This window comes from Melanerpes formicivorus, unplaced genomic scaffold (genome assembly GCF_026170545.1).
Source record: "Melanerpes formicivorus ecotype bairdi unplaced genomic scaffold, bMelFor1.0.p_v2 SCAF_13, whole genome shotgun sequence".
Lineage (NCBI taxonomy): Eukaryota > Metazoa > Chordata > Aves > Piciformes > Picidae > Melanerpes > Melanerpes formicivorus.
Genome location: NW_027142365.1, coordinates 6,188,960 through 6,203,092, shown reverse-complemented (window position 1 = coordinate 6,203,092; position 14,133 = coordinate 6,188,960). Strand labels below are relative to the sequence as shown.

The window sequence follows — 14,133 nt, the reverse complement described above, 5'->3', positions numbered from 1 at the left end:
GAGCTGTTCAGAGCAGCCAAGTCTTACACTGTGGGCACTTGCTAAATTCAACCAACTAAAGCAGAAATCTACACTTGAGGCTTCCTTGCCAGTAAATGGAGAGCCAGTCAATACAGTCAAGGGAGTCTATGGTGTTCCATTTCTTCCTAAAGTAGATGGTTAAAACAGAACAGATGAATTGTATCATAAAAAACTCTTAGTTCTTCTTGCTGCCTGGAAAGCCCAGCGTGACAGCTCACATTTAGAAGTCTACTCTGTAAATGTATGAAATGAGGTGAGTTTAATCCCACTACTGCCCTCAGGACTTTTCCCCACCCTGATGCTCTTTGTGCACCTCAGGCATTTGCTAGTGCAGCTTGCCCTGTGTCCTTTCATGCAAGAGAGTTACATTTGGGTTGAAGGATGCCAGAGGCAGAGTAGCAGTTCCACACTCAGGTAGCTAAAATGTACCACCTTTGATCAATAGTGCCAGGCTCCCCCATGTGTCCCCAGACCTCAACCCCACATGACTGACAGCCACGACTCAAAATGGAGTATGGGAGCTGTGCATTGGGATTGCATCATTCCTGGGTGTCTGGTTGTGCTGGAGCTCAGGCTAGACTATACAAAGTTCTTAAGTCTACAGATCCTGGATTAGTAGAGGATGTACAGCATGGCATGTCTCAATACAACAGCCTTCAGATGCTACCACATAAAACCCCCTTCTATCTTTCCCTCAGAGAGTGCATTTAATCTTTGCTTATTTTTATAACTAGAGGCTACTTCTGCAACCCTTGTGTAGATACCGTACACATGGTCTATGTGACACCCTTCATGATTAATCCTTGTGTGTTTTGCAAGGTTCAGCATAAAAATTCTTTGCTAATCAAAAGGCATTACTGCTCAGATGTTTCTCTTCTGCAAAATAACCTCCAGTCAAACAACCTTCCCTTCAAACAATCCCTGCCTATGCTCTTTGCTTTGCAGCCTTGTTTCCTACAGGTGAAGGCTAGACAGGAGAACATGCTTCCCTTCGAGTAAAGAGCTGTGCAACTCTAGTGTCAGTAATAACACCAAAATACAGCTGAGGTGGTGCAGTGCCCTTTCTCTGGCTTTCTGGGCAAGCACATGTCTGTAATAGCATCATTTGTCGCACAGATTTCACTTAGTTTCTTCCTCTCTGGCACAGCATGCACTCAATGAATCTTGAAGTTCTTATTCCTCAGACAATTCCTCTTGCCTTTGATGAAGATTTGTAATCCTGGAAGGGCTGTGCAAAATTTATACTACTAATTTTTCATATTTGGAGATATTAATGATGTACAAGTTATTGGATTCAGTACAAGATAACTGGCCAAATTGCTGTAGTCTACTTTATATGTGAAGTAAATATAAGTGATCAAAGGATAACTTCTGGCTTGGAGAGGCATTAATACTGCTATCAGCTGAAGTAATTAAACTGCATGTATTTGTCCAAACACTTAGTGTAGCTGTTGACCCTCAGGCATCCCCTCCCTTCTTTTTATCATCCATAGACATTTTGATAGCAGTGGGATCTTTAGGAATGAATGCAGTAAAGCTGGGCAGAAAATAGAGATGGGAAAATGCTCATGAAATAACCACACCTTTATTCCAAATTGAGATGAAAGCTGAAAATCACAGCCCCAGAACTCAGTCCCAGCAATGACAAAACCATGCACAGGCCCATCTAGTTTCACAGCTGGGAAAAATGGTCAAACACCTCCTACCATTTTTGGCTGCCACTGCATCTCTGGGGATCCTGTAAAGGCAACCCCTTCTGGCAGCTACTTGGGGACAAAGTCAAGAGATGCCCTTAGCTGGAGCTAAGGTGGTGGGTATTTCACACAGAAAGGTTCATGCCGGCAACGCTGGTGAAGGGTCTTGAACACAAGTCCTGTGAGGAGCAGCTGAGGGAGATGGGCTTGTCCAGCCTGGAGGAGGCTGAGGGGAGAACTCATTGCTCTAACTACCTGAAAGGAAGTTGTAGCTGGGTGGGGGCCAGCCTCTTCTCCCAGGTAATAAATGATAGGACAAAAGGAAACAGCCTCAGGTCGCAGCAGGGGATAGTTATATTAGAGCCTAGGAAAAACATCTTTACCCAAAGGGTCACCAGGCACTGGAACAGGCTGTCCAGGGAAGTGGTAGAGTCACCTGGAGGTGTTTAAAAGATGTTTGAATGAGGTGTTTAGGGACATGGTCTAACAGTTGTGTATAGGGAGATAGATAGGTTATGGTTGGACTCAACGATTTTAAGGTTTTTTCCATATGATTCTATGATTTAAATTAAAGAGCTGTGGCTGGTCAAAAGGCAGATTTATATCTGCCCATGGCAATTCATCCCTATGGTGTCTGCAGGCATGATGTCTTGCATGGTTTGGAACACAGGACTGCTTTCTTACACGTGTCCCCTGCACCTTTTTAGGAAGGGTGGCAACTACTGAGGTAATTATTTTGTTGCCTGCACTGTACGCAGCAATGCAGTGCAATGTCAAGCTCTTGGCCTGTTGTTTCAGACAGAGGCTGACTCTGTATGGACATGTCGAGCAGAATTGAAAGCAAACCCAGCTCCCTGTGCAACAGCTAATTAGAAGGTCCTTCCAGTGGGTGAGACACTGGAGAGGAGCTTTAGTGTGGTCTCCAGCCAGATTCAAACCCACATCCCCCAGCAACTCTAGAAATGTGTTTTCTACCCTGCACAGACCATGTTTAATAATATTTGGGTGTCTTCAATTTTTTCATCCTTCATTTCCTTTTACATAGTTTTATTTTTCCCAGTCAGTAAGAAAGATTGTCCTCTTCTTCTTAATTATACATATATATAGGTTTCCCATAGTAATTAATGCACTTTTCTTCAGCAGCATAACCTATTACTGTAGTTAAATATTAAATCATGACTGCTGCCAGATCTAAGGGACCAAGAAACAGAGGTTTTGCAATAGTCACTCTGTCTTCATCTGTTGAATTACTGTGCAGCCTGCTTTACATTTTTGGGGCAAGTAATAAGATTTGCTGATTTGAATGAAGAATGATGTAAAAATAAATTGCATTGTACTTTTAATTACACAGTCTTAATTTTTGTGGTGACACTCCAGGTTCTCACATGTTGTTTAATGTTTAGGTCTCTTTATTGATTTAAATACGGAAATGCCATTAAATTTGCAAATCTCTACATTCATTGTTGAGGTGCTGTGCTCATTAAGAAATCATGAACACACAGGCATGCATGTTTCATATTTGCTTCTTCTTAGGCACTAAATCCCAACTAGAGACATATTTTTCTTCTCCTCCACTGTGAGAACATGATCCTCCCTATGCTTGGCACTTTCAATCAGGGACCTTGGTGTGAAATGAGATGCTGCTCCATGGAGCCCTTTATTTGGGACTCCTTGGAGGTGGTTGAAGATAGTGGTGGGTAGGTCAACAGGTCTTTTGTCAGCTTGGCAGTCAAACACCATCACACCACTGAGAGTGGTTTGAGTCCATCCATACCCTGCAAAAGTCATGGCAGGAAGAGAACTTGCACAAGTTCACAGAAACTGTATGATGAGCCCAGTTACAAGTCTTCTGATTTAGAGTGAGGACAATGTCCCTACTGCTTTCCAGGCATCATTCAGAAGAAGCTATGAGAACGCAACCAATCAAGAGTAAACTTTAAAACCTTCCTTCTTCCATCAAAACCAGTATCTCTAACCTACTTCTTCCTCTTCCCCCAGCTCTCTCAGAGAGAAGCCATGTCTATTGCTCCATCCTAGCCCAGGGACTCTTAGCCACTCAGATAAATCCCACCTTTGTGGACCAGTTTTGAGGTGTTTATCTTTCAGTTTGAGAGCTGCAGGCATATTTCAGAGCTTCCAGAAGTGAAGTGAAATTAAACTTTTCTTTCAAAAATCCATCACCATGAAACTGTTTTCCCCACCTCTTCATTAATGATTTACTTCCCGTGGAATAAATGCACCAACTGAGGACAGAATCATTATTAAAATCTCAGTTAACAACACAATATTACTTTGGTCCTTTCATTTCCTCCACTATTATAAAATTCAAGATTCATTTCAACTATTAATATTAGCAATCTTTTTTTTTTTTTCTTTAATTATGACCAGGCACAAATTAAAGGGGTAATGATATTATGGAAGAGACAACTAGAACTTACTCCTTTTCTGGGTAAAAACAATTTTTCCCTTTCCATCAGGTCTTTTCTTTTATTTATTTATGATTTTTTGCATCTAATATTGGCTTCTTTTGCATTGATATTCCCAGTGACTTCATGTGATAGCTGGCATTACTCCCATGGAAGTCAGCTGGAAGAGGCCAACAGAGTTCCATGGAAAATGATTAAAATTAAAGGTCAATGAAGAGCTGAAGGCTGGCACATGGGTTTGGGAGCAAGGGAACTGGGTTCTGGTCCTAGCCCTGCTGCAAAATTGCTCTGTGACTCTGCACAAGTAATTTTATTTCTCTGTACTGCAGTTTCCATGTGTTTAAAATAAGACCAAGTGTTTGCTGCTCATTGTTCAAGTCTCCTGGCAAATAAAATGTGATGCTTAAGAGCTAACTGGGCAGGAAGGCACAGATCCTTCTCTCAGGAAATCCATGTCCTAAAGTAGCAGCAGAGAGTGAGGACAGGGACAGAACAGAGATGCACTATTTTCCCAAGAGTTCACAATTGCTCCTGCTCCCATTACAACAGATCATTGGTCAGTGGGTTCTAATGAGATTTCCTTTGTGCCTCTCCAACACTAAACACAACTGAGATTTCTTTGCAGTATTTCACAGGGAACAGCTTCACTCAGGTGCAGCATTTCCTTGTCAAAGAACAGCTGGATTTTTAATGCTCTAGAATAACCAAGCTCTAAAGTTAAGCCACACTTCCTTCTTGGCTTGTTTCTGTACCCCTACAATCCTCAGAGCTAAATATGCACATTATTGCCCTTGCAGTCTCCTTGATGGCAAACAGGGGATCACCATTGTGGCAGCTCTTCCCAAATGCTGAAGTGCTGAACTCCAATGATTTCAGTGGCCACTGCAGGAAGTAGGAAAAGAAAGTTGAATAAAGCCATTTAAGAGACCCCCAGTACAATCAACAGTTACCTCAACCCTTCTTACAAGATCTTTGTCTAGCACTTTCCTGCAGTGACAATTTCACAATAACCTGAATGCCCCTGAACTATCCACAGCACTGGAAACTTTTCCCTGGTCTCTTACCTAAATCAGACAATGTTTAGATTGTATACTAGAAAAGATATTATTTAATGACGGAGTGGTCAGGCATTGGATTAGGCTGCCCTGGGAGGTGGTGGAGTCACCTTTCCTGGAGTTCAAAACATGTTAGACATGGCACTTTGGGACATGGTTTAATGTCCATGGTGGTGGTAGGTCAATGGCTGGAGTCAGATGTCTTTTCCAACTGAAACATTTTATGATTCCTGCTGGAGCTGAAGTCCTCTACTTGCCCTATTTGCAGAAGGCGCAAGGACACGTTGTGCCACCCTTCTTTACACCAGCCTTGCATGTATTTGGCAACCTCACTTGTCTCAGCTTGGTCCCCTTTTCAGACCAAACACTTCTCCCTCTCTCTCAAGCCTTTCCTCAAAGGCAGGGTTTTTTACACTTCCAGTCATTCTTTTTGCACATATTTTGGCTTTTCCCAGCTGAGTCATATCTTTCCTTTGGCATTGAAATTGTTCTTGAGTGAAGGCTCTGCCACTGCCAAGTCGAATGGAAAGCCTGTCCCATGCCTTCTGCAATGTCCCCTCTGAACAGGTATCTCAAGAGGCTTGCTGGATTTTTGCAGCACTGGATTTAGCATCGCAGCCATGGGTCTTTTTCTGCACAGCAGCAGCCTGGCCAATTGCTCCTCATCTTGTCTTTGAGAAATTGATTTTAACTCCCCGGCCAGGGAGTGCAACATTTTAATTACTTCTGTGGATAAAGCCCGTTGTTCCCATTCTGATCAGGATTTAAGAGATAAGTAAAGCAAAGCCTATCAGAGATCCTGAAGAAGCTTGAGCTAGAACTCAGGCCACCAGAATACCCCCAAACAGTACCCCTGCCATATGTCCTTCACCCTTCTCATTCTTGTCCCATGCCATCCTTGTTTCTCTTGAAAACCCACCTTTTCCTCTCTCCATCATTACTGGATTCTTTTAGAGTCTGCTGTCAGTAGCTGCTTGCAACCATCTAAACTACAGTAGGTGAATAACTAAGGGTCTCTGCACTATCTCACAGCATGGATAGGCCACAAAAAGTGGAAAACAGATTGGTTGCTTGCTGGATTGCTGATAATTTCCCTGCTGCCAATTCCTGCTTCTTGACACAAATGAATGGCATTCGGTATTTTGCCACCAAATGCCATTCATTTGTGCTAAGAAGCGGGAATAAAGGATAAAGAACAGCATCAGTGATCTTTAGAAGCAAGAGAGGGTTGTGTAAATATAGGGCCAGGAAAATCAAGGCATGAAGGGCAGTCTTCCTGTCAAAGGCCACAATTTCAGTTTAGGGGACACCAAGACACCTACACCTAAATAAAAAAATGGAGGTTGGTTACAAAAATCTTTCTGTCCTGTTCTTCTTCTATCTACAGAGGAGCACTGCCCAAGTCAGGAACCACAATACCCTGACATCACAGCCTGCAGGGCTGGCTGCTTTCACTCATAATTACATTTATCACTGATAATATGCCCAAATGTCCCAGACGTGAAGGCTGAGGAGTGCTAGGAAGGAAAGTAGGTTCTTCTCATAGGCATGACTGAATGCAGCAGGACTTTGCCTGCACTTTTACTGGCAACGTGTCACTCCTGTCCCTCTACAAAACTGGTGGACCAGTGGTTGATTTCTGTTTGCTATTCTTTGTACTTACTATGACATGGCATGTCCTATGCTATGAAGCTAAGGCAATGATCTGAGAAAGAGCATTAGGGTACCAGAATCAGAATCAGTAAGGTTGGAAAAGACCTCAAAGATCATCAAGTCCAACCTGTCACCCAAGACCTTATGATTACTAAACCATGGCACCAAATGCCATGTCCAGTCCCCTCTTGAATACCTCCAGGGATGGTGACTCCACCACCTCCCTGGGCAGCCCAGCTCTCTCTGGGAAGAACTTTCTCCTCACCTCAAGCCTAAACTTGCACAGCTTGAGATTGTGTCCTCTTGTTCTGAAGATCCCTTCCAGCATTAGATCCCCACTTGCAAATTGCCAGATGCCAGCATGTGGAGTAAGTTCCCTCCAGGTGGTTTACACCAGCATTTCCCGGGATGAGTAGTAGAGACAGACACATTATGGTGTAAAAACAAACTGATCCAAATAAAGACAAAAGGAAAACTACCTTGCTAGTGATGCCCAGTTCATTACTCAATACTGTGTAACACAGTAATGTTCCACTTTAGAGTTTAGTACATCTGCCTTGCTCTATTTATACTGTGGTCTTGAGTGTTTATCACCTTCTGCTAATGGCAGCAGAGTATTTGCCACAAAAACTTAATTATTTGTCTTCTTTGAGAGGGTATTTTTCCTGATTAATATCTTCCTGAGAGCAATGCAGGAAGCACTCAGCCCCACCAGGCATTCTTATACCCTAACCACTGAAATCTGGGACAAAGGCCAATAATCTGGGACGAACTCTAAAAATACACCAAACAGTCCTGGACATACTTTATTGGTCCTTCCATACATGCCTGGAATGTGTCAGGAGGCACAAGGCCACAGGTAAGATGAGTGAAAGTAAACCCTGCAGCATGGTCTGCCTGGCTGCAGGAAGGATGTGGATGCTGTTCTTAGGCAGAGCCATTTCACAAAGAGACATGTCACCTCCTCATGAGCCTCCCCATTGTTTCAATTTAGCTGCAATCAGTTTTAAAACCCTGATCCTAGACTTTTAAATAAAATACTGGTATTTAAAAGATCTTCTGCCAAACACATACCTGAGGAGGGAAGAAGGTGAGGAAGCTGGATATATAACAGGCTTTGGCTCAAGGCTGCTGTAGCCACCATATGCACTTTAAAACACTTCCATTGCATTTTCAGGTAAGACATCAACAGTTGAAGATGCTGTGGGTAAAAATCTACATTGTATGGTATAGTGCAATGGTAACTTAAATGCATAGGGATAGGGAACAGCCTAAGGGCAGTGACTAAACACACTGTTCTGAGCCCCAAGATTGCAGCATTACTCCCTGGCTAGCCTTACCCCAAGGACAGGAAGATTTTCTTTCGCCTTTCTGCTTGTCCATCTCACACTGAGGCTCTGTAGATAACCTCTATGCAAGCAAAATGATGGGACCTATATTTATTTACTTTCAGCTTTTAATGGAAGGAGGACAGAGTGCTTCATGGGAAAAAGAGCACTTCATGGGCACAGAGCAAGAGATTAATAGGTTGCCATTACTGGAAGCTGTCACAGTCACCAGGATTGTTACCAAGATGCAATTCTGGTGTTGCTGCCACCAATTTGGGAGCATATTTTCCTGACAGGCACCCGGGCAGTCTTAAACATTTCAAGCAGAAGGGATTTTGCTGCCATGCCACTTGGTAATGTCTGAGTGGTTAAGTACCATCATCTGGTAGAAACATCTTCCTTCCACTGGGTTTATGATACACTGACTTCATTTCACTGCAACACACATGCTCAGAAGTGAGATAGATATTTTTTCAGGAGCTAAGCAACACCAACGCTGTAGTTGTGTTTTACAGGGAAACTGAGGCAGAGAGCTTGAAAACAGAACATTAAAATGTATGTCTGAAGTTTGGTACTGTAGTCTGCTTGCACCAGTACTGGGCTTCTCCTCACTCCTGGCCACGGGCCTTTGCAACAGCTGAAGCTTTTGTACCCGAGGTTCATGGAAGTCCCTCTGAGAGCTGCAAGAGCAGCACAGCCTGGTGTTTCAAGGGAATTTGAATGCTGGTTTCTCATCACTGAAAAAAACAATAGCACTTAAGGGCATAAGACAAAGCCAGTGGCCACAGTAATTTTAAGTACAATGAATCTCAATAAAGGAAACACCTGGAAGCAACCTCAAACATCAGGCATACTTTTGACTCTTGTGATTCTGTGACACTATGTCCTGGGTTATAAAAAGATAGAAAATGCAGCCCTTTACCAATTAAGCACACGCTGTCATTGCAGAGTTAGTCATATGATGGCCATAATCCTTCTTGTCTGAGCATAGAAGTCTCCAACTTGAGTGTAGGCATGCTTTAGTTCCCAGTGAGCTGGTATGACTTTGGGGTATGGATCAGAGCCTGGATTCCTTTTTTTGGGGTGGCTTACATAACAGTACCACTACCATCCAGCGCCAACTGTCCTCCAGAGGCTTACTGCAATTAAGTTCCCCACCCAATGGACCAGACAAGTTCTCCTGGATTTAATGGGAAATAATTATATGACGACTCTGCTGTTTACAGCAGTAAAAATAATGAGCTATGCCCCAGAAGTCCTAACAAAATCCACAGATGAGTAAAGCTAAGCTAGAGATCTAACCTGAACAAAGCTTTGGCATATGGCTCTGACAACAGCTGACATGTGCCAGTTGCTGCTATTTACACTTTAATTGAGATACAACTGAAAACCAAGGGAAAAGTTCAAATTCTGGAGAGTGGCAAAACTGCCAGTTTGTGGGCATCTCAGTAACTGATCCTCTTGCTTGGTATACTCCTTCCTAATGTATCAACATTTGATGCCTTGCTCTTTAGTCTGCAGCTAAGAAAAGCTATCAAAAAATACCTTCATATAGTTGAGGACCCGTTCTGTCTGCCATATCGCCACTATTTTTACTGGCCACCCTAAAGCCAGACTGCAAAGGGCAGATTTGTCAGCATGGGTGGGTTTTTTTAGTGCAAAACCAAGGGCTCACACAGACAGTAGCAAAGCCCATCTGCATCCACGTCTGGAAGTTCAGGCTCCAATTTAAAGCTGCTTCAAATATAGAAATTCCAGCAAAGTTAATTGTAGCTGCATTATGGAGAGGTGACAGCAGTGAGTCCTCAGAAAGCTGGGGAAGGTTTAAATCTGTCTCAGGTCTGTTTCCTCCAGTTAGGCAGAGCCACCAGGAGCAGTCAGGCTAATACTGGGTAAAAATCGTACTGGGAAACTCTGCAGGTGAGATATTGACCACACAGCAATGGCATTTCTTGAAGATAAGGATAAAATTCTTTATCAACCCCCCTACTTTCCCCCCACAAGTTGAGAATCAGGCAATATTTCCCTGCTCTACTAACTAGTCTGTGCTTTTAAAAGCTTCTCAATTCTGCTTACAACTGAGAACTTAGCTTACTGTTATATTAAGAAACTGCTTCATAGTGTGGGCTGTTTATTATTGGGAAGTGCTTAATTACAATAAAATGTGTAGCTAAAATGACAATTGATTTACACGAGGTTATGAATATAAATTGTTTTATTCTTACCCATGAATTTTGAAAGGGGAAGGCAGAGGCTGGGATCCCAGGAGTTTCTTCAGGCTGAGCGATTTCCCACCAGCAGCTCTAGGAACTGATACAGACACTGCAGCCTCTGGACAAGGTGGCTGTGCTGTCTTGGGGCTGCAGCACACATTTCTCACCTGTTGCAAGCAATGCAAATTTTTCCTTACGCAGCCTGGAAATGGGTCCCTTTAATTGCACCAGCACTCTGTAACCTGCAACGAAGCAACACTGAGCTGAAAAATAAATCCCCCTTAGTGAATACTTGAAGAGATAAAGGAAACGTCGTGTCCCTTTCCCCCAGTGTTTTCCATGTTTTATAACACCTCTGTCAATATAAATTCCCATTCACTGAAGAAATTACATTTCACGAGAGCTACAATAGGATTTTAAGATAAATGACATGCGAGCACGGCAGTTTTGCACAGGCTTAAGTGATCCAAGTATCTTTATCAAGTGCAGGGTATCAAAATACATGAATTTGACTTGTTACAACAGTCACACGAGTAAGATTGAGTGTCATATGAAACTACAAAGCATAAACCCATCTGAGCTGAAATTTATTTTAGCACAGGAGGGTTTTTGGTTTTTTGTTAAGTGTAATTATTTAAAAATGGTCTGAGCTGTGTGAGCTCCAATGATAACTGGAAAGAGAAAAAAGGCTCTTGAAAACACCGCTTGTAAGGGCACTTCTTGCAAGCACTGCCTGCTCTTAACACTTGCTACTGTTGTTCACCAGCATTTCCGAAATTCTTGGAGGCTGAGGAAGTTTTTAAGTGTCATCTTGCTAAGGCTGTAACATTATCTCCAGTGACAATACTCATTCCTGGGCTTTTATGTTGCAAGCAGAGAAAGCATTTTTAGCTTTTCAGGAGGGTAAAAATCTCCCCAGGAAATAATGTAAGCAAGGCAGACTGCAATTTCATAAATGAAAGCTCAGGGTATGGTTTATCCCAAATATTACGCAGGGTCTGGCTCTCTGTGGCTTTACTCTATGCAGCATGGCTTGCACCCTGCAGCAGCCTGCTGTCCTAGCGCAGAAGGCCACACTATTGGGTGGCTTTAGGACAACATCCAAAGAGTGCTGGGCCCATTTCCTCAAAAGCGATGACAGCCGCGTGACAAACGTGCTCCCAGGTCTCTCTGCCTGTAAAGCACAAATTCAGGTACTGTGAAATGAGGCTTTTCATAGCGCAGTGATTAAAAATAGGAGCAGTGTTGGCCAGGGAGCGTTTCAGCCTGGGCACGGATGCAGCCCAACCGATTGCTGCGCTGGCCATGCTGCCCGCTCCTGAGGGCTGTTCTCTTGGTATGAGCTAAGTGCCTCATTCCAGTTAATTGTGAGGATGCTGGTACAGTGAAACACTGAGCTGTATTTTATCACCCCACACTTTTATCCACACTTCAGCCACTTGGTAGCTGTTTAAGAACTTATTTTTGGAATGAACTAAGCAGAAATATTGGCTCATTATTTGCTTCCAACTTTAAAAAGCAGCCTTACAGGAAATATTGATGTATTCTTTGCCTCTTCACTTGAGGCTCCAAATGCATCCTGAGCCGCTGTAACCCATAGCCAGAACATTTACTTTTCCTTTGACCACTGTTTTGCTTTGCCTTTTGCACTCTGCACTCTGTGATTTGTCCCTCAAGTGTCCAGTGAAAATATCAGCCTGTGCTGCATCCACACAAAGAAAAAGAAACCCAAACCAAATCCTGCTTGTGCTTGTTTCTGTATAAATAGGGATCACCCCTGACCCATCCCTTTGACAGACACATTTCCTCCTTATTTTCTGTCTTTTATTTGACTAGCTGGGTGACATTAACCCACCTTGCTTTTTTTCTGTGCCCACGCACTTGCCCAGTGCTAGTTCTTTGTGGGTATTTTTTTCTGCTTTTTCCTCAAAAGAAGTATTTTTTAGCATTTTTTGCAGCTTTACAAATTGCACTGTCTGTTGTGTTACGCTTGTTACCTGTAATTTTCCACCAAGAGTATCGTGGTTAAAGTCTCAATCACTATATCCCTGCCGACGTATCACCCTTTACTTACAGCAAACATATGAGGTATGATGCCATGCGTGATGCTGTTAATCAGTTTATTGCAGCTGTACCATTCACAATTAAGACCTTGTTACACAAGTGCTATATTTGTTTTAAAAAGTCTTCAGCTTCAGAGGGGTTACAAATCCTTATTAAAAAAAAAAAAAAAGAAAAGCCTCCCAAAGTTTCCTGATAACTTCTTAATGTGAAATGATAGACATATTTATTCCTGGAACAAACTCTTCTCAAACTTCTAAAAGAATGATTCATATTTGCTCTTATCTCTCTCCAGAGGGAAAAGCCAAATGGTTTAAGAAATATTTTCAGCCTTACAAATCAGAGGGAGCTGACCTGAGATCCACCACCCTACGCAAGAGCCCTGCCGCCACACAGTGAGTGTCCAAGTGCCACAGCCCTTTCTCCAGATGAGTCAGTGGACCTTGCAAACCCAAAGTCTTGGGAATGACCCAACTTCAGTATCTTCCCTTCGTTCTCCTTCCCCTTAATATTCCTTTGATGCTCCCTAGTGCCGTATTAGATAGAATAAAAATACATTGTGGAGACAGTTCGACTCCTGGAACCCTGGCAATAGAGATTCTGCTGAGGTGCCCCTACAGTCCTGGCACCCTTGGACCCTGTTCCTGAGACATTATTCCTGCATCATCTTGGGGTCAGGGACTTTTTTTTTGGGTGCAGGGGGGTCCGGGGCAGGTAAAACCCGCTCTCACCAGCCTGGAAGAGAAGGATGTACGTTTGTTGTTTTTTTTTTCCACAAGGACACGGTTTATTCCTAACCCCGGGGGGAACCGCGCTGCTCCCTCCCTTGGGAAGCCGGCGTCAGCTCCCCGGCGGTCACCCCCTTTCCCCGAGAGGTTGGGTCGGCTTCACCCTCTTTCCCCGAAGACCCCCAGGAGCCTCCCCCTAGGACTCCCCGCTGGCGGTGCGCGTTACTTCGCGGGGCGCGGCTGTGATGGGCAGCGCCGCTCCCCACTCAGCGGCCGCGGAGCCCCCGCGCCGCTCCGCCCCCCTCCAGCCTCTTTGTATCAAACATCCGGGTTTCCCCCGCTGGCTCCGCTTTGGCTTCTCCCTTTTTTTAGAAGCCATTTTGGACTCGGTTCAGGAATTTTTTTTTTTATATATATATATATATATTTTAATTATTTAAAAAATATCAAAACAAAAACAAAACACCACAACAAACCTCCCCCCTCCCGCCTTTTTTTTTTTCCTTCCTGCCTTGTTTCTCTCTTCTTTTCCTTCCCATGCCCATAGCAGCTCCCACCCCAGCCTCTGCTCCCGCCGCCCCCTCGCTCCGCGCCCCGCGCAGCCCGCGATGCCGCGGCTCGGCCCCCCAACGCCACCAGCCTCCCGACGCCGCTCCGCGCCCGTTCCGCGCCTCCTCCGCGGACTCTTGCCTGACGCTCCGCAGCCGTCCTGGATGCGGGGTCCGTAACGTTCCAAAGTTTCGCTGCCGCCGGCGCTGAAAGCTTCTGTGCTTTGCGGAGTATCTCCGTCCGTCCGTGTGTATCAGTGTGTGCGTGCATGTACGTCTGTCCGCGATACTCCTTGCACACCGATGCGCGTGCATTGCGCGGGGCTGCGCGTGCATTGCAACGGAAGGGGGGGGAGGGGGGAGGATTGTGCGCGCACACGAGAGTGTGTGCTCGCCCCTGCTGCTG

At 44.2% G+C, this 14,133-nt stretch overlaps 1 long non-coding RNA gene across 2 annotated transcripts; it reads right to left on the bottom strand.

Annotated features, from left to right (window-relative positions):
* Positions 1–4,195: 4,195 nt before the first annotated feature.
* Positions 4,196–14,133, bottom strand: LOC137444867 (uncharacterized). Of its 2 annotated transcripts, XR_010988292.1 has the most exons (4): positions 13,870–14,133; positions 10,403–10,632; positions 7,924–8,914; positions 4,196–5,023 (listed from the first exon to the last, which is right to left on the bottom strand). It is a non-coding gene; the product is annotated as an uncharacterized lncRNA (long non-coding RNA). The 2 variants fall into 2 exon arrangements; XR_010988291.1 differs by having other exon boundaries at positions 7,924–10,632.